Source organism: Pleurodeles waltl, chromosome 8 (assembly GCF_031143425.1).
Source record: "Pleurodeles waltl isolate 20211129_DDA chromosome 8, aPleWal1.hap1.20221129, whole genome shotgun sequence".
In the NCBI taxonomy this organism is placed as follows: domain Eukaryota; kingdom Metazoa; phylum Chordata; class Amphibia; order Caudata; family Salamandridae; genus Pleurodeles; species Pleurodeles waltl.
This window is the reverse complement of record NC_090447.1, coordinates 1317814432-1317835833: the sequence shown is the minus strand read 5'-3', so window position 1 is coordinate 1317835833 and position 21402 is coordinate 1317814432.

Here is a 21402-nt window from a genome sequence, read left to right as displayed (position 1 = left end):
GTGGCAGCGGTGCTTGCGGCGGCCTCTGTGGCATCGGTGCTGGCGGCGGGCTCTGTGGGTGCGGTGCTGGTGGCGGACTCTGTGGCGGTGGTGCTGGTGGCGGGCTCTGTGGTGGTGGTGCTGGTGGCAGGCTCAATGGTGGCGGGCTCAGGGACTGCGGTGCTGGTGGTGGTGCATGTGGTGGTGCATGTGGCAGTGCAGGTGGTGGTGCAGGTGGCAGTTTTCTCCGCCGTATCGGTTGGCGTCGACGTGGACTGAAGGTGTGACACTGGTCCCATAGTCGGTGCCACCATGGCTTCTCCTGACCTGCCCTTGATTTCCTGGCCCTTCCCCACCTTGGATGGTGGCGCAGCTGTCTTGCCACTATCCCCTTTTGTTTTCCCTGAGCCCTTGGTGGCAGGTGTTTTCACCTTCTCCCTCCGGGATGTGGGCAATTTTTCAACTTCAACAATGTCCTTGCCCTCGCTCTGTGGCACACTGGCTGCCCTGATGCTTGGCGCACTCCAAAAGCCCGCTGTTGCTGGGACCACTGTGCCCAGTGATGTGGTGGCTGAGGTGCTGGGTTGGGACCTGGAAAGCCTGGCCCTAGGGCACGGACGGGGGGGGGGGGGGGCGTAGGGAAGAGGTCAATGTTAGGCAGGAATTTTTTTTACACATACTGGGATAGGTAGATGGAGTGGGTTTGGGAGTGGAGGAAGAGGTAGTGGTTGTAGGAGGTGTACGATTGCTGAATTTGGGTGAAGGTGCATGGGCTGGAGGCTGTTGTGAGATGGATGGCTGTTGGGTGGGTGTGTGCCTGCGTTCGTGTACTTTGGGAGGAGGGCAGATGGTGTGTTTGGCCGACCAGTACATTTCCCATGTGAATGCCAAGTTTCCTGGCTCAGTACATGACGCTTACATTCTGAGGAATAGCAGCATCCCTTATGTGAGGGGGAAACTCCAGGGGCACCGTGTGGGGCTAATAGGTGAGGACAAGGACCCTATACCCTGTGAATAGTTGTCTGGGTCTGGGGTTGTCCCTAAGGGTTAGTGTGTGTCTAACAGTTGTCCCTCGACATTTGCAGGTGACTCTGGGTACCCCAACCTGTCATGGCTACTCTCCCCAGTGAGAAATCCCAGGACAAGGGCAGAGGAACGCTACAATGAGGCAGATGGGCGAACTAGTAGAGTGATCTAAAGGACCTTCAGCCTCCTGAAGGTCAGGTTCTGGTGCCTCCATATGACAGGTGGTTTTCTCTACTACTCACCAAAGAAGGTGTGCCAGATCATCGTGGCCTGCTGTATGCTGCACAACCTGGCTTTGTGACGGCAGGTGCCTTTTCTGCAGGAGGATGGTCCAGATGGAGGTCCCGTGGTAACTGTGGAGCCTGTGGACAGTGAAGAAGAGGAGGCAGAAGAAGAGGATATCGACAACAGAAACAACGTTATCCAGCAATACTACCAGTGAGACACAGGTAAGAAGATGTCACTGCCTCACACCTCTCATACAGTTGTTAGATCCATCATATGTCTGTCACTTTCACCCAGTGTATGGACCTTGACTTGTCACTTTGCCTTTCCATTTCACAGATGCGGGTCCCACTGTGTGACTTCTGCTATATTACCTCATGGACTAGAAATGTTTACATCGGTATGTTGACAATACAATCAACATTGCTATATTCCATAGTTATTGCAAATACATATTTGTGAAAGCACAGACTGACTCCAGCTTGTTTTGTGATTCAAGGGTGTTTATTTCAGTGCAAAATAGTGGAGGGGGTTGTAAAATGGGCAGGGGTGATGGTGGAGGATTGTCCATGGCAGAATCCAGTCTATTTGTTTCACAGGTGCATTGTTCAAAGGGGCATAGGAAGTGGAGCTAGGGCAGTTGATGGATGGACAGGGTGACGAAGTGGGACAGAAGGATGACATTCATGGGAGTCTCATTTCCTGGCAGGGGTCTTGGCATTGTTCTCTGTCTTTGTCCTGGATCTCAGGGACCGGGTGCGGGGTGGTTCTCCATCTGCAGGGGGTGGGGTGCTGGTGTCTTGGTCCTGTGCCGGTGCCTCCTGTCCACTAGCGCCGGCGGAGGTGGTGGGCTGTTCATCATCCAGGCTAGTGTCAGGGGCCCCTTGTTGTGCCACAGTGTCCCTCCTGGTGTTCACAAGGTCCTTCAGCACCCCTACAATGGTGACCAGGGTGGTGTTGATGGACTTAAGTTCCTCCCTGATCCCCAGATACTGTTCCTCCTGCAGCCGCTGGGTCTCCTGAAACTTGGCTGGTACCGTTGCCATTGTCTCCTGGGAATGATGGTACACTCCCATGATGTTGGAGAGGGTCTCGTGGAGAGTGGGTTCCCTGGGCCTATCCTCCCCCTGTCGCACAGCAGTCCTCCCAGTTCCCCTGTTTTCCTGTGCCTCTGTCCCCTGAACCGTGTGCCCACTGCCACTGCCCCCAGGTCCCTGATTTTCTTGGGGTGGTGGGTTTGCCTGGGTTCCCTGTAGTGGTGGACACACTGCTGCTTGAGGTGTTCTGGGGACAGAGGGATGGGCCCGCTGGGTGGGTGCTGTGCTGGTGTTTCCTGAGGGGGGAGGCTCTGTGGTGGCTTGTGCCAGTGTCAGGGGAACCGACTGTCCTGAGGTCCCAGATGGGCCGGGCTGGTCATCTTGATCCAGTTGGACAGAGCTGCTGTCATCACTGTGGGACTCTTCTGTGGGGGGAGTGGACATGTCTGGAACCTCCTGTCTGGTGATGTTGGGTAGGGGTCCTGCAGGGGTGTAAAGGCATGATTATTGCATCTGTGTGTGCCATTGTGTGCAATGGGTGGGTGACCCTGTACTCCAGTGCTTGCATTCTTGTGTAGGACCTTGCGTGATAATAGGTTTGGGGATCTGTGTGGGTATCTGCAGTGGACATGCTTTGGTGATGGATGTCCATGCTTTTGTGTTACATGCAGGGCTTGGTGTTGGGATGTGTGGGCTGTGATAGTGGGATGTTTGTGAGGTGCTGGAGTGATGGGGGTGAGAGTGAGGGTGGGGTATGTGATGGCATGCAGGTATGGTGGGGGTGTAATAGTTAACATTTGACTTACCAGAGTCCACTCCTCCTGCTACTCCTGCGAGGCCCTCAGGATGCAGTATAGCCAAGACCTGCTCCTCCCATGTTGTTAGTTGTGGGAGGACTGGCAGTGGACCCCACCTCCTCCCCCACAACTAACAACATGGGAGGAGCCCCCCACCCTTACCCTCACTCCCATCACTTCTCCACCTCCCACATACCCCACCATCACAACCCACTCATACCAATACCAAGCCTTGTATGCAACACCAATGCATGGACACCCCTCACAGACCTGCATGGACACCTATCGCCACTGCATGCACACTGGAGAGAATCACCTAGCCCACCAAATAGCAACTCCTACAAAGGCAAATCTGCCGGGGCAAAAACAACCATAGAGGGCAACGCATCCATGCACAATATGTCACACGCAGAAACAATAACACTGCATTCACATCCCCACAGGTACCTCAGCCAATGTCACCGGAGAAGAGGTGCCACAGTGATGACAGCAGCTCTGCCAACCTGGATCTGGATGACCAACCTGGCCCATCAGGGATCTCTGGACAGTCGGTTCCCCAGACACAGGTCCACACCACCACAAAGCCTCCCCCCTCAGGAAACACCACCACCCACCCAGCGGGCCCATACCTCTGTCCCCAGGACACATCAATCTGCAGTGTGTCTACCACTACAGGGACCCAAGGCCACTTGACAAACACAGGACGATCAGGAACCTGAGGTCAGTGGCAGTGGGCACACGGTTCAAGGGACAGAGGCACAGGATAACAGGGAAGCTGGGAGGACTGCTGTGCGACAGGGGGAGGACAAGCCCAGGGAACCGACTCTCCAGGAGCACTCACCGCGATCCTGGGAGCATACCAACATTCCCAGGATATGCTGGGCCAGATACTAGACAAGTTGCAGGAGAACATGTGGCTGCAGGAGGGACAGTACATGGGGATCAGGGAGGACTTGAAGGACATCAACACCACCCTGGTCCCCATTGCAGGGGTGCTAGCAGACATGGCCAACACTATGAGAGAGGCAGTGGCACACAACTGGGCCCCTGACACTAGCCAAACCGATGAACAGCCTTCCACCTCCGCTGCAGCTAGTGGACAGGAGGCCCCACCACTGGACCAACAGGCCACCAGCACCCCTTCCCCTGCAGAAGGAGAAACACCCCGCAAACATTCCCTGTGATCCAGGTAGAAGCCAGAGACTATGGCCAAGACCCCCGCCAGGAAATAAGGCTCTCCTGATTGTTACCCCTGTGTCCCACTCTGTCACCCTGTCCACCTTGAACTGCCATTGCTCCCCTTCCTATACCCCCTTGGACAATGCACCTGTGATACAAATAGACTGGACTCTATCCTGGACTTTCCTCCATCATCAACCCAGCCCATTCCACTACCCCCTCTACCTCTTAGCACTTAAATAAATACCCTTTGAAAAAATACAAGTATGGAGTATGTCAAATGATTTAATTATGTATTTGTTTTTACAGGTTTAAACATTGCAATTCAACAGTACATTAATGTATACATAGGAAAGACCTGTAGTTGGCTGCAGTCAACACATCAGGAGCGATAGTGGGGCACAAATATTTGCAAATAGAGATGCCAAAGGGTACAGTTAGTGGCCATAGAAGTTGCAAAAACAGCCTTCCAGTGATAATGTCAAACACAAAACTGTCAATTAAATGTGAATTTACACTGTCTTACCTGTGTCATTAGAAGTATTGCCAAATTATTGCACTTCTGTTGTCCTCATCCTCTGCCTCATCATCTTCACTGTCCACGGGGTCCACTGCTGCCACATGGCCATCTCCAGCCTCCTCCTCATGCAGAAAGGGCACCTGGTGACGCAAGGCAAGGTTGTGCAACATACAGCATGCCACGATAATCTGGCAGACCTTCTTGGGTGAGTAGCACAGGGATCCACCTGATAGATGGAGGCACTGAATCCTGGCCTTCAGGAGGCCAAAGGTCCTCTCTATAATTCTTCTTGTTCGCCCATGTGCCTCATTGTAACGTTCCTCTGCCCTTGTCCTGGGATTCCTCACAGGGGTCAGAAGCCATGAGAGGTTGGGGAACCAGAGTCATCTGCAAATATTGAGGGACAACTGTTAGCCACACACTAACCCTAAGGGCCCACACCATACCCATACACCAACATATACTGGGTGGGAACCAGGGCTCACCTATTAGCCACGCCCTGTGCCTCTGGAGTTGAGCTATCACATTTGGGATCCTGCTATTCCTCAGGATAAAGGCATCATGCACAGACCCAGGATATTTTGCATTGACGTGGGAGATGTACTGGTCCGCCAGGCACACCATCTGCATATTCATGGAGTGGAAGCTCTTTCGATTTCTTAACACCTGTTCATTTCGTGGGGGGGACAAATGCAAAATGTGTTCCATCTATTGCCCCAATAATGTTGGGGATATGTCCCCTTGCATAGAAATCAGCTTTCACTGTGGCCAAATCCTCCACCTGGGGGAAAATGATGTAGCTGCACATGTGTTTAATCAGGGCAGACAACACTCTAGTCAGCACCATTGAGAGCATTGGCAGAGACGTTCCTGATGCCAAGCCGACTGTCACTTGGAAAGAACCTGTTGCCAAGAAATGCAGCACAGATAGGACTTGCACAAGAGGAGGGATCCCAGTGGGGTGACGGATAGCAGATATTAGGTCAGGCTCCAATTGGGCACACAGCTCTGTGATTGTGGCCCTGTCCAGTCTATAGGTGAGGATAATGTGCCTGTCCTCCATTGTTGCCAAGTCCACCAGGTGTCTGTACACGGGGGTATGTCTCCATCTCCCATTCATCTGCAGCGGTTGCAATCTATGGGGCAAAATGGTGAGTAGCTGGTCATTATCTCTTAATTCCAACCACTACAGTTCAATGCATGTTGTGATTGTAACAGTAATTTGACGGAGATGTCCAAATGGTGCATTTGTGTACTGTGACACAGTTAGGATCCATGACCTGCCCCCCCCCTGAAATGGCGTCCACCTGTCCTGTATGGAGGGACTGGTGAAATGAGATAATTCCGCTGACATTGTGCACTATTGGGGGAGGCGGTCGAAAACCGCTGTGCAACTCCTCATTGGTTAACATTGGGCCCTATGAGGTACAGTGGCCAATGGTGATGTACGCCGGCGGTGATGGTATGCACTGCCGCGGATGTCACCGCCATCTGTTCACTCACTTGCTATCTGACCTTTAACAGAAGAGAACCTACACTGCATGTGCATGATGTCACCTGTGTATGTAACCCACCATGGCACATGTGACTGGGGAAAGGACCCCCGCCTTCACCTCAGCGGATTTGGAGAGACTGGTGGATGGGGTCCTACCCCAGTACCGAATGCTGTATGGGCCTCCAGACCAACAGGTGAGTACACCATGAGTACGATGCATGGTGCGTGAATGTATGGAGTGCTGTATGTGAAGGCCTCATGTGGGGGGGTGGTGGAGGGCCCTGGGCAGCGTGCACCGTGCACCGTGCAGCATGTATGGAGGGCCATGTCTGTGCTAATGGGGATGGGAAGGGGCATGGTGGGCCATGAATGTAACAGGCAGGACGGTCGGACTAATACCTTTCCCTGTGTCCATTTCCCTGCAGGTCAGCGCCCATCAAAAGAAGGGTATGTGGCGTGCCATCGCCAAGGACGTGCGGACCCTGGGGGTCTATAGAACGCAGAGCACCCACTGTCGGAAAGAGTGGGAGGACCTGAGACGCTGGGCACGGAAGACCGTGGAGCCCCAGCTGGGGATGGGCTCCCAACGAGGAAGGAGTGCCCGTCAAACCTTGACCCCCCATGATGGCCCGCATACTGGCGGTGGCCTGTCCGGAGCTGGATGAGCACTTGGGGGCATCACAGCAGCCACAAGCGGGTGAGTACATTGCCCCAATATGCAACTTGCGCCAAGTGGGGTGGGATTCGGGTGGAGGGTGTGGGCCCTGTGGGTGCCCCTAGGCCAGGCCTGGTATTGCAGGGTTGGTCCTCTGTTGGGCAGGGTTCTGATGTGAAAGTACTCCAACCAAGCTAATGGGCATCCACTACTTGGCAGGGGTCTGTGGGTCTCAGGTATACTGCAATTGGCATTAGGTGTCCCCATCCATGGCCTGGTGACTAACATTGTGACTGGTAGTGCATTGGCTAGTGTGTGGGTCTGTTCCCTGTGTGTGAGTGTGTCGGGTACGCCAACGGTGGTGTTGTTGGCACCATTGACAAAGTGTACTCTTTGTGACTCCCCCCCTTTTTGTTTTGTCACCCTGTCCTTATGTGCATTAGCATCATCTGGCGGAGGAGTAGAGGCACCAGCGACGGAGGGAGCTGCATCCCACAGGACCCAGGAGGCCGAATCCACCAACGGTGAGGGCACCAGTGGGAATGAGGGCAAGGGGAGCACCACGGCAGAGACAGGAGGGGACAGTTCGGGCACGGATTCCTCCTCCGATGAAAGCTCCCAGGTGGTGGCGGACACCTCTGTGCCCACCCCAGCTACAGCCGGCACCCCCCGTACTAGCACCGACCTCCCAGTAGACCCTCAGTGAATTTCCTGTGCCTGCTCACCCAGGAGGGTGGGCATCTCCTTCGCCCCAGGCACCTCAGGCCCTGCCCCAGTTAGCCCTGCTGTGAGGCTATTGACCTCCTGCGATCCATCTCTGTTACGCAGTCAACCATTGTGAATGCCATCCAGGGATTGGCAGCCCAACTGCATCAAACAAATGCATTCCTAGCGGGCATTCACACTGGCATTGCAGCCCAACATAGATCAATCCAGGCTCTGGCCTCCTCTCTGATGGCAGATATTGTCCCTGTTTCAACCCTCCCTCCTCCAACTTCCTTTTCCCAATCCCATTCCCCTCAACCCCAACCTATCCCATGCACACAGTCAGACGAGCATGCACCCAGGACAACACACAAGAGTGGACATGGCAAACACAAGCACCACACTTCATCCCACAGGCACTCACACAAACTCCATCCAGAATCAGACATACCAACATCCACTGCCTCCACTGTGGCCCCCTCCTCCTCCTCGTCCACATCACTCCCATTTTCTTCTCCACTCACACCTGCATGCCCTACATCCTCATCCACTACCCCCATCACCAGCACACCTAACAGCACACGCCCCTCACTGGCAGTCACCACCTCCACTTCCATGCACACGTCCCCTGTGCCCTCTCCCACTGTGTCTGTGCCCCCTCCTCCCAAAGTACACAAACACAAACACTCAGACACCCAACAGCCATCCACCTCACAACAGCATCCAGCCCATGCACCTGCGCCCAAACACAGCAGACAGACACCTCCTACCACCACCCTCTCTTCCTCCACTCCCAAACCATCTCCCTCTTCCCGCCCCAATGTCCCTAAGAAGCTTTTCCTTGCCACCATTGACCTCCTCCCTACCCCTCATCCCTCACGTCAGGCCATGGCAGTTAAAACCCAGGCAAGCACCTCAGCCACCCAGTCCACAGGCACAGTAGTCTCTACACCTACTCCAGTTGGGATAGGATCCCGGGCACCAGGCAGCCACACTGAAAAGGTGCCTGCACCAAGTGCTGCAAGGAAGGGCAAGGAGGCACCCACAGCTGCTGCAAGGAAGGGCAAGGAGGAACCCCAGCTGCTGCAAGGAGGCACTCCCAGCTGCTAAAAGGAAGGTCAAGGATCAATCCCAGGCTACTGAAAGGAAGGGCAATGAGCAGTCCCCAGCTGCTGCCAAAAGGAGCAAAGAGCCATCCCCAGCTCCTGGCAGGAAGGGCAAGGGGCCTGCACCAGCAGGCACAAAGGACAAGAGGCCTGGTGTGGGACTCAGTCGGAGCCCCCACCACCAACCATGGTGGTTAAGCCATGCGAGGCTGCAGGGGAAAGGCTGGAGCCTCCCCCACCACTGCCAGCACCACCACCAGCACCGCCGCCAGCACCACCACCAGTAGCAGCAGCCCCAGTGGGCAGCTGTCCGAGGCTGCAGGGGATGGGCTGAAGCCTCCCCCCACCACTGCCAGCACCGCCACCAGCACCACCACTGCCACCACTGAGCAGCCATCACCGCTAGCGGACAGTGTGTAGTCCTGCGTCCATGGGCTGTTGTGAGGCCTGGCCCAAGCAAATCCTGTGGGTCTGACACCCAGGTGAGAGACTGTGACCTTGGACTCCCCAAGATCTGCATCACAGGGCACAATGCCCCCTCCAGAACCAGTGGAGAAGCCATCCCCTCACCCCATCCTCCCCAGGATGAATCTCACTGGGCACAATGCCCCCTTCAGAACCAGCAGCAGCCCCAGTGGGCAGCCGTCCGAGGCTGCAGGGGATGGCTGGAGCCCCCCCCTACCACTGCCAGCACGGCCATCAGCACCACCGCCAGCAGCAGCAGCCCCAGTGGGCAGCCGCCAAGGCTGCACGGGAAGGGCTGGAGCTTCCCCCCACCACTGCCAGCTCCACCAGCAGCACCACCACTGCCACCACTGAGCAGCCATCACCGCTAGCGGACATTGTGTAGTCCTGCATCCATGGGCTGTTGTGCGGCCTGGCCCAAGCAAATCCTGTGGGTCTGACACCCAGGTGAGAGACTGTGACCTTGCACTCCCCAAGATCTGCATCACAGGTCACAATGGCCCCTTCAGAACCAGTGGAGAAGCCATCCACTCACCCCATCCTCCACAGGGTGAAGCTCACTGGGCACGATGCCCCCTCCAGAACCAGTGGAGAAGCCATCCACTCACCCCATCCTCCACAGGATAAAGCTCACTGGGCACGATGCCCCCTCCAGAACCAGTGGGGAAGCCATCCACTCACCCCATCCTCCCCAGGATGAAGCTCACTGGGCACAATGCCCCCTCCAGAACCAGTGGAGAAGCCATCCACTCACACCATCCTCCAAAGGATGAAGCTCACTGGGCACAATCCCCCTCCAGAACCAGTGGAAGAAGTCACCCACTTGAGAAACTGTGGCCTTGCACTCCCAGGACCAAGCAGTGGGCAAATCACCTACTTGAAAGATTGTGGCCTTGCACTCCCCAGGACCAAGCAGTGGGCAAATCACCCACTTGAAAGACTGTGGCCTTGCACTCCCCAGGACAGAGTGATGGGCATGTTGCCCCCTCCAGGACCAGTGGTGTTGTACCATCTTCCGGCTAAGGTGCCCCCCTCCATTCCCTGTCCCCCTGAGATGCCTGTCTATTTTTGACCTGATACCCCTGCAGTGTTTTCTCAGTGTTGTTGCAGAAGTAAGGTGGGGCCTTGCACTATGTGATGTGGCCCTGTGGCCCACTGACATTGATGACTGGGCAGTGTCCCTACATTTGTAGATATGTATATACTTTTTTATTGTGATGCACGTATTTATGCTATTTTATCTTATTACACTCACTTTAATCAATTCCTTTTGTCCTTGCATTATTCCTGTGGGATACGGGGTGCATATGTATTGTTACTGTATCTGGTTATATGTATGGTGTTGGGGATGGGGGTGTTGCGTGCGTGTGTCACTCTCTTTTTCCTCCCCCCCTCCCCTATGTGCTAGACGGCAGTACTCACCGTGGTCGTCTTCACCGGCGTTGGTGTTCGTAATGGAGAAGAAGGTAAAAGAGCATGGGAAAGACATGCAACTTGGCCTCCATGGTCGGCGTGGTTCTTCCTTGAGTCTCCAGAGGTAAGTCGTTTCCCTTCTGTGCATTGTGTCCACCAGGCTTTTGATGTCATTGGTACTGCCCCGGAAAAGGTGGCGGATTGGTGTCTCATAATACAGTGCGCGGAACATTGCCTTCCACCTGGCTGTAGGCGGTTACCATTGTGGTGCCTGTTAGTTTCGCCCTGGCGGTCGGTGTGTTAAAGTGGCTGTCTGTCTGTCGTGGTCATAACTTCATATTTATTACCGACGGCCTGTTGGCGGTATTACTGCCACTTTATCACCGACGTCCAGGGTCATAATGAGGGCCTTAATATTCCCACTCAGACTTAACAATATTGGGGAAAGTGTTGTACTTTGGTGATTTTATACGTACTACCCTACTACAAACTTAACCAAATTGTGAAAAGCGTTAGATTTTGGGGGTGCAGGGAGTTCAGATTTACTATTATCAATCCAAACTTAACCACATTGGGTAAAGTGTTGGATGTTTAGAGGTTAAAATGTACTTTTCCCACTGCCTCCTTAACCACATTGAGGAACATTTTGAACCTTGGGGCTTAATATTTGATGTTCTCACTCCTACTTTAACCACACTGGGGAACATGTTGGACTCTTGGGGGGGGGGGGTAGATTTACAATTACAAAGCCAAACTTAACTAAACTGGGGAAAGTGTTGGAATTGGAGGGGAATCCAATTTACTATTTCCACTCCACAGATAACTAAAATAGAGAACATTTGACTTTAGGTGGTTCATATTTACCATTCCCACTCCAAACCTCATTGGAGAAAGTGTTGTACTGTGAGGATTTCATATTTTCCACTCCCACTACAAATGTAACCACACTGGGGAAAGAACTGGATTTGTGCTGCGCAAACTTACTATTCCCAATCTAAATTTGACCACAATGGGGAAACTGCTGGAGTTTGTTTTAGGTATCACAAATTAACTGTTCACAAAAAATTACAGTAAACATTACACTAAAATTAATACATTACAGAAAGCCATTTTAATTATCCCCAAAAAGTAAACCACATAACATAAACAAGAATAATAACAAATAAAAATAATAATTATTTTCTATAACTTTAAAATTGATAAGTAAACCTAATTAAAAAAAATTAGGGTGATGTGACCAGGGTGGATGCAAAATAGGTCCGGCTATATTGCTCCTCCGTCCCATTCTACAGGGGATTGGTGTGAATGCCCCTGCAGTGTGCAACAACTGATACCGCAATGGTGACCCTGCACCGCCCTGAGCATAGTGGCTGCTACATGGTCCACTAACCCAAGCCAGGAAGAGGTCGGGGAGGCTCCTTAGGAGACAGGGCTGGCTGGGACAAAATGATGGGTAGGAACTGGAGGCTGGACAGGCATCTGGTACCCCAAGCGGCAGGAGCAATCTGGGCTAAGGAGCTGGTCCTGGGGACAGACGTAAAGAGTTGAGGGTGTCATATGTCACTGGTGTTTTTTGGAGGAGGGTCTTTGCCTTAGGGACTGTCCTGATTGAGGAAAGTGTGTCATGTGTCGTGTCCTTGGTGGCCTGGGGCAGTGTGGTGGGGCGGCCCTACGACCATGCACCTTGTACAAGGGGTGATATCTCACCCACAAGATTGTGAATTTTGCTGCAGAACGGAGGCCCCATGGACATCGCACCATCCAGACAGGGTAAACAGTCTGAACAACACTAAGTGCAGTAATGCTAAACAACAGGAGGCGGAGTCTCTGCTGAGGAGCCCAAAGAGTATACAGCTCAGAACCATTAGGCTTAGGGCACCTTGCGAGACTGGAGTCCCTGAGGAATCAAAAGCGATACATGTCTGTGCCACAGCTTCCAACATCACCACTGCTTTGGCTGCCTACACAAGAGTACATTGCACGATTGGGTGAGTGATCAGGCAACCCGGTGAATCCTCTCTCCAGTGGCTGAGATAGACCAGGAGTTCGGTGCTCTTATATGGTGCATCAATTTATTATCCCAGAGCCCTCCAGTGTTGAGCTCTGGCACAGCACAAGTGTGTGAGCAGCAGCGCATGGAGGAAACAGCTCAGTCATCCCCCGTAGTGTTGCTGGGGTGCCTTGCTAACCTAGGTGGTGATAACCGCCCATATAATCTTCCACCGGGGAGAGGGCTCACTGTCACTGTCATGGCATCTGCACAAGGGAGAAAAGGCTCGAACATCAAAAACTTGCTAAGTTGCACTGCTCCAAGCTAGAAACAACAACACAGGCAAAACCACCATACCCGGGCCACAACGCATGCACACACTACCTATCATCCTTTGCAGAGGACCCGTTGATGCGGGCCTTCATGAAGGAAATCTTCTGTGGCCTGAGAGATTACTTCACTATTTTAAAAGAGGAGATACACCACTCACTATACAGGACATGCAATAGATCAGTGACAGAGTGGGCATACTGGAGGGAAAGACTGAAGCGAAAGATGTAGAAATCAAATTCCTATGACAAGAAGTCCTCACCCTAAAAGAATAATCAGAGGACCTATGGGTGCACATTCAAGACAATGAAAAACACTCCTAGAGGCAGAAAATACAGGTCCCTAAAGCAGCAGAGAGAGATGACATAGAGAGCTACATTAAAAGACTCTTCAAACAGATACTTCTAAACCTGGGTAAGGGTGACATCAGCTTGGATGGCACACAGAGAGTCACTGACCACCCCATCTGGTCAAACCGCAACCCTGACATCCTGACCAACTTTCACAGTTTCCTCCTATTTCAAGATCCTTCACCCTCACACTGCAGAAAAGATGGGACTTTAACCCAGTTACTGATTTGTTTAAAAAAAAGAGTGTCTGTTACAGATAGGGCATCTCATTGTGACTGATCCTCAGATGGGAAAGCGTTCTTCACCAGTAGAAGGCAGTACATGAAACTTTCCACCTCTTGGGCTTGGACAATCCACAGTGCATTGCGGCCTCGAGCATGCAACCCGCTTGATGACACCTGAGCTCTTAACTAGCATCCTAGCCCATTGATTGGGTAGCTTGGGTAGGTACATGCAATCCTTGATTGAGACAGATCATTCTTGTTTTATAACAGGCCACACATGCACGGACAACATCCAAGTGAATCCTCTATCTTGTGATATGGTTAACAGAGCAGGCAAGGGATCTGTATTGTTGTTGGTGGATGCAGTAAAAGCATTTGACCAGGTCTACTAGTCCTTTTTGAGTGCAGTGATGGTCAGCATGGGATTGGATCCGAGATTTATCACCTGGGCCTTCTGTTGCTACATGGGACCCAGGGCACGGCCTATGGTGAATGGTTCACTCACCTCCTCCATAAGGATCGAACAGGAGGCCAGGCAGGGTTGCCCACTGCCCCCCCTCCTCTTCACACTCTATATGGATCCCCTAGCAATCATACTAGTGGAGGTCAAGGCCTGGGCCAAATCGAGCATAAGTAAGGCTCCCAGTTTTGTATTGAAACCCATTTTTACATATAAATACAGACAGAAAACTATTTTTCCTTTGTCTGTATTGATAAATTAGAAATGGGAAAATGCTGACATTTTTTGGGGCATCCCGGCTCCAGCCCAGGGTTGCCTCACCACACCACTCTTCCTGACCTACACCACAATGTCCTTTTAAGACAAGCTGTTGCTATTGCACACCAGCAGGTGTTGCATGTTAAGGGGGTAGTGGACGCTGTAAGAAGTGCTAGTACTTGACATTTAAAGCAGCATTGTGTCCATGCTACAATGCCTAATAGCCAAGCATGAGGCGTTAATATGTGCATTAGCAGTCCGTATAACTGATAAAAAGCTTCAAGCAACATCTGGCAGGGCTAAAAAGGTAACCTGTGAAAATCACTAAGTGGCAGCAAGGTAAAGGTGTGCTTGGTGGCAGATGATAAACATTGGGGAATTAAAAAAATAACATAACATACAGGCAGTGTACAACCATGATGCTGACCCCATTTAAAGAAAACATGAAATTCTTTCATTTTTGTAAACTGTGTGCATTCCACATCTGATCTTCCTCAATAAGTTTTGCTTGCTATTTGCATCATGAAGGGTTAGAACGGTGTTAGAAATGGGGTATCTAGCTGGCAGAGGTATACACCCTTGTCCAAGTAGGGACCACAATCCTAGTCAGGGTAAGCCACAACACAATCCAAATTCTCCTGTGCCCACCCTCCGGTAACTTGGCACTGAGCAGTCAGGCTTAACTTAGAAGGCAATGTGTAAAGTAGTTGTGCAAGAACTCATCCAATAACACAGTGAAAATACCATAAAAATACACCACACAGGTTTAGAAAATAGAGAATATTTATCTGAAAACAAATAAGGCTGAAACAATGCCAATCCAAAGTACACAAGCAAAGTTATGGATTTTTAAAGATTAAATCCCACTAAAGTGCTTAGAAACACAATAGTTCCAACTGGGGCTATCACAGCGTCATTGACGGAGTCATTCCCAATAGTCTGAAGGCACAGGAACCGGTCACGGAGTCGCACGGACCACCGGGTACAGTATGTTTGAAAACAAAGAAAAAAAACATCACACGGAGACATTGAGGTGAGGCGTCGCTGGGGCCAGTGCAGAGTAAGTCCCTTACGGTGTTCGGGGAGATGAGACGTCAGTTCCGTACGGCGTGGCAGGGGAGACGTGGCATTGGTTCTGTCCGGTTGCAGGGGGAGCTGGTGCGGTGTCGGTGAAAGGCGTTGGTTCCTCATGACCCGGCGGGGTCGATGGAACCAGTCACTCAAGACATGATGTGTTGACTTCATAGTGTCACAATAACACTGCGGGACGTCAGTGGCGTTGTGGCAACATCGGACTTGCATTGCAGGCTTTGGTCGTTGCATACAGCGAGGTCCACAGGACCGGAGCAGGCTGCAGTGTCAGTGCTGGCATCGCTGAAGTCGTTACTGGTGTCGGTGAAATTGGAAAACTAGCTAAAAGCTACTGCATGAAGGCTTTGCTAGTCCTGAGACATCAGAACAGGAGGCAATCTCAATCCTAGCCCTTACAGAGCTCTTATGGGGAAGGCAGAGTCCTTCCAGTGCAGTGAGAGGCCAGCAGGCAACAGGTCAATAAGCAGGGCAGCAGTCCTTGTCAATAAAGCAGTCCAGATGAGTCCTTTAGGCAGCCAGGCAGTTCCTCTGACAGAGTGCAGGCGTAGATGAGGTGTAGATCCAGAAGAGTCTGATTTGGTGTTTGGAGTTTATATACTTAAAATGTCTTTGAATTGGGGGAAACGTCAAAGAGTGGTTTCGAAGTGCACAAGTTCCCCTTTCAGCCCAGTCTTGCCTGCCAAGATCCCTGTGCAGGGTTATCAGTCCTTTGTGTGAGGGCAGGCCACTGGCCTTAGAAATTTAAGAGACCCTCCATCCTTCCTGCCCAGGGAGCCAGATCAATTATGTAGATGAATGCAGATGTGACTGAGTGTCCTCTTTTTATGCCTGTCTGGGTGGAATGCACAAGGGGAGCTGTCAACCAGCACAGACCAGAAGTGGACTGGAGACAGGCTGTTAGGCACAGATGACAATAAGTACAGAGAAATGCCCACTTTCTAAAAGTGGTATTTCTAAATTAGTAATATTAAATTTAACTTCACCAAGAAGCCATGTTTTCTATTGCTATTCTGGCCATACTAAACATGGCAGGCCTACTCCTTCCAGATCAGAATATACTACTTAAAGGTATATGTGGACAGTTCTAATGTTAATCTATGAAAGGAACAGGCCTCACAGTAGTACCAGGACATGTAAAACAAGTAACTACATTTCCTGCCTATTACGCACATAGCACCCTGAGCTATGGGTTACCTCCGGCCTACCTTAGTGGTTGACTTTTTTTTATAGAAAAAGGGGAGTTTAGGGCTTGGCAAGTAGTTTTAAATGCCAAGTCGAAGTGACAGTGAAACTACACACAAAGGCTTTGCAATGGCAGGCCTGAGACATGGTTAAGAGGATACTCAGGTGGGAGGCACAATTGGTGCTGCAGGCCCACTAGTAGCATTTAAATTACAGGCCCTGGGCACATGTAGTGCACTTTACTTACGGGTAAATTAAATATGCCAATTGGGTAGGAACCAATGCTACCATGTTTATGGGAAAGAGCACATGCACTTGAGCACTGGTCAGCAGTGGTAACGTGTGCAGAATCCTAAAACCAGCAAAGACAGGGTCAGAAAAATGGAAGGAGGCAGGCAAAAAGTTGGGGGATGACCACCCTAAGGCTGTCAGGTCTAACACACAGGTTGCAGGTAACTTTGAGGAGCAATTTTGTAACACAGTGCATGTTTGATGCCATCATAATACCAAATAGTTACAAAAAGAGAGGCTGCATCGCCCATCACCCCATCCTAGAATGCACTGCTTAACATTACCTGCTTAATGTGCCCCAGATGTCTGTACAATAAATGCACCCTTTTTGTTTAAAACATAACATTCCATCTTTCTGTGTTTTCAGTTTTGTTTGCTATCTTTTTAAGTGCATGCAGGCTTAAAAATCTCTCTTACATGTATTAGATTTGTTTTATAGCACCTTTATTACCAGTACAGGGTGTTGAAGCACTTCACATCACATACCCATACTGAAACAATGAATCATACATGTGTAAATCAGTGTATACAAATGTTATAATAATATGGTAACACAGTGGTTAGGGTAGACTTTACTAATAACATTTTTTCCTACCTAAACAAACTCTTTGAGGCAAAATTAGGATAATAAAAGACTGACAAAAAATAGAGATGAATGCATTGTGTTTACTTTATTTGGTGGATATATAGATACATTTAAACCTATAACAAATGAGTGCAAGTGTGCATTGACTATTTGAATAAATGTGAAAAAATACTAGCATCAGCGTCTTCTTCTCTTTTTGCCAAAAATAAATGTGGATAACTACAGATAAAATGACCAACAAATACATATGGATAAACACAGATGGAGATGGCAAAAAGCATAAATACCATAAAACCAGAAGCCCTAAGCATAAGTTATGCCTCTATGCGGATGACATACTACTGACCTTATCTGAGCCGAAGGTCTGTCTCCCTGCTGCGTTGCCTGACATTCAGCATTTCAGTGAAGTCTTCAGCTTTAACATAAATACCCATAAATCCAACTGTTAGGTCTGTCCCTGCCACTGGCAACACAACAGAGACTGCAGGCCCGACTCCTCCTACCTTGGATAAAAGGCAGCATTTATTGTCTCGGTACACATAATACTTTGACCACTCACAAAACGTCCAAAGTTAACTACACTCAACTGATTAACCAGCTGAAATCTGACTTTCAGACCTGGCACAGAGCAGGATTGTCTTGGCTGGGTTGCATCACAGCTGCCAAAATGACAGCACTATTGAGATTCTTGTTCCTAGCTCAATCAATGCTGCTACCTCCCCCTCAAGACACACAATAGGGCATTCAACAACCTTTCAATAAATTCATATGGGCAGGGAAGCGCCTTAGACTGGCAGCCAAGCAAATGTATCAACCATTTGAAGAGGGTGGACTGGGAGTCCCCCACATCACTAATTACTATTAAGCATTCCAGCTCCGCCATTTGTTGGATTGGCATGGGACAGTAAGAGAAAGACACTGATTCTTTATTGACCAATCAATAGAAGGGATGTACATCTGAAAACCACATCGCCTCCCTGAAAAACACTGGCTGTGGGGTTTGGACTCCTCTCCAATCACCCGAACGACAATATAAGCCTGGGGTAGGGGAGTAGTGGATAGAGGATTGGTGACTATCCCCTCACCTCTCAGTTCAATATTTGGCAACCCCAACTTTACCCCTAGGTATCAAGAAGGATTCACCAAAAGGCAGGATGTAAAAGAATAGGGACCTGTTTGACCTCAGTGGGCTCAAATCATTTAAGCGAGTCAAGACATATTTTGGCATCCCCAAAGTGTAGCGTTTTCAATAATACCAAATCCACCATTGACTCTCTAATATTGCGGTCAAATAAGGCGCTAGCCGGCTCTTACTCACACTCGAACTGTGGCTCATCCCTAAACATGAGGATAAACATACCTTTTTGGAGAAATATAAAATTCTTATGGAAGGTCAGGAGGTTGGGAAAACAACAGGTCAATTAAGATGGGAAAAGGAAATGGGAAGGGAGTTCGGAGAACCCGAATGGAAAGCGGTTTTCCAACACATAAAAATGAAAGCAGCTAAAGTGATGATTAAGAAGACGCTAATAAAGACAGCTTCCTATTGATTTTAGACACAGTGCATGGAACTCAACAAAAGCTAACACTTGCTAGAGAGGCTGTGGGAATATGGGAACACAGCTACACCTGCTCTGGCATTGTCATAAGCTCACTAAATATTGGGATGAAGTCTTGAATGACTTGGACCTCATATTTAGTAACAAGATCCTCAGACCACCCCGCGTCTTTCACCCTTGAAATCAAAGATCATCTTTCTTTCCTCTTCACTCCATAAAGGCAAATTAATGGTAACTCTAGTATATGTGGCCAACCAGATGATTTTGGGGACCTGGTGAACTACTACAACTAGTGGCAGCTGCCAATCAACAGGGGTGGTGGGGGGGGGGGGAATAGTGTGAATAAAAAAGAAAAAAAAGCTTACCTGTGGGGGGAGACGTGTTTGTCTCCCCTCTGTCCTCTTCCTGTTCCCAGGCTCCCAGCAACAGCAGCATCACCAGCAACAACAGCATCATGATTTGTAGGAGTGGCTAGCTTCTCTGCTCGGACTGAGAGTAGGAGCCTGGGCATGTTCTCCACTTGGCTCTGCAATGCAGCTGAGTAGAGAACATGCAAAGTGCGCATGTCAGCTGTACAGTGCACATACCCCTCCTCTGGCCCTCTCACTCCAGCTCAGCCCAGCCTCACCCCGCCTCCTGGGAAAAATAAAATGATAATAACGTAGCTTTATTATCATTTTATTTTTCCTTTCTCCACAATCCAGTGGGGCCACGTTCCTCCGCCTTAGTGGAGGAGCCGCCCCTGTACACAAGATTACTCACAATGGTTGTCTAGAATATGGGACTCAATGGGTATGGCAAATATCTCCATGGCACTCTAGCACAGGGGAGATGACTTTGCAGTGCGCTGGAAACCTTGCTCAAAATTCCTGTCGTCAGAATTTATAGAAATGTCCTGCTCCCACTATTTACGATTATTGAGGTGGACTACACAGGGGGAAGGGGAAGAACGACACCAACACAGCACTCATAATGCCACCTATGGGCTATCACTGGCACCATGTCAGGGACCAGATCGAAGAAGGCAGCTGGCTTGGGAAGGTTGAGGGGAGGGGAGGGGAGAGACAGGGGGGGTTTGGGGATGGTTTAGTACCTTTTTTTGTCTTATGTTTCCTTGATTCCTTTTTATCTTACCCACCGGCCAGGTATTGTAGGCAGAGTATTTTGTATTTATCTTCCACAGAAACTAAATAAAACAAAATTGGCACTAAAGCATAAATTAAAAAATTATTTAAAATTTAACAATAGTCTAAATGATAATATTAGGTTACATATGTCTTTAACTCCCAATTGAAAAAAAAACAATTAGACAAACACCTTATTTAAAAACAAAAATTAATAAAACAAATGTATTTTATTTAAAATAATTATTCACAAATCACAATTTTAAATAACACGGAGAAAAAAACAGTTTGCAAAATTATGTACTGGAACACATACAAACTTTATAAATATAATAACATTAAAAAATAAGGATATTACAACTTTACATTTAAAATGTAAATTTTTTATATTTTAAATATATATATAACACTATAGATTTGTTCAAAACAATTTAAGAAGAGTTTTCATATAAAGAATGACACAATTTAAAACATAACATGACTAAAATATAATGTTTCAATAGACTCCTCATCCTACTTTCCTATGAACCCAATAACCCACTAGTAAAGTTATTATACAAAACAACAAACGTTTCATTTTAAAAACATATATTGATGTGAAAAATACACAAAATGCACCTAAGAAAACAATATAAATTACAGCAATATAGCACACAACAATATTTTTTAACAATGGTATTAATAAAAGTAAAAAAAACGTTTCTTGTGATATTCTGACCGTATATTTTTGATGTCATGATATTTACGACAATATTGGTGTCTAACAATATTCATTCCACAATGTTTTGTTGGCCACTTTCCACATATGATTAAAACAAAGATAACCCCCTTCCAACCACACATCCTACACTGTATAGCATGCTACCAATGTACGCAAGCACTATCTAGATGTTGCAATACAATAGAAAACAGAACAATCTACTAGAATTCCAATACTCCTCCAACTGTTGCTTTAGCAACGTTCCTAAAAGACAACCCAACTTTGCTGCAACCATCTTCTAAAGTAGGCAAAATCTTTGACATGGTCTTCTAAAGAGAGAAAAAATATTGACATGATTTTCTATCATAAAGAAAAAAATGATGCCTGAGACGAAATATAGGTAATTGTTGTTACTACTGAAAGAATTATTATGACAGGACCACAAATAAGTCTTATAAAGACCTATCAGGGAAAACACACGCGCTATCTGCAAGCCACCCACCAGTCAAATTTCCACCACCCAGCATCCATGTGTCACATGACTATCACAGAATTTATGAACAACCCATTCGTCACTAAAAAATGTAACACTTTGCAATCCATGATTCTCACCAGTCCTGTGGTGGAAAAACAAAATCAAGAAAGAAAAAATAT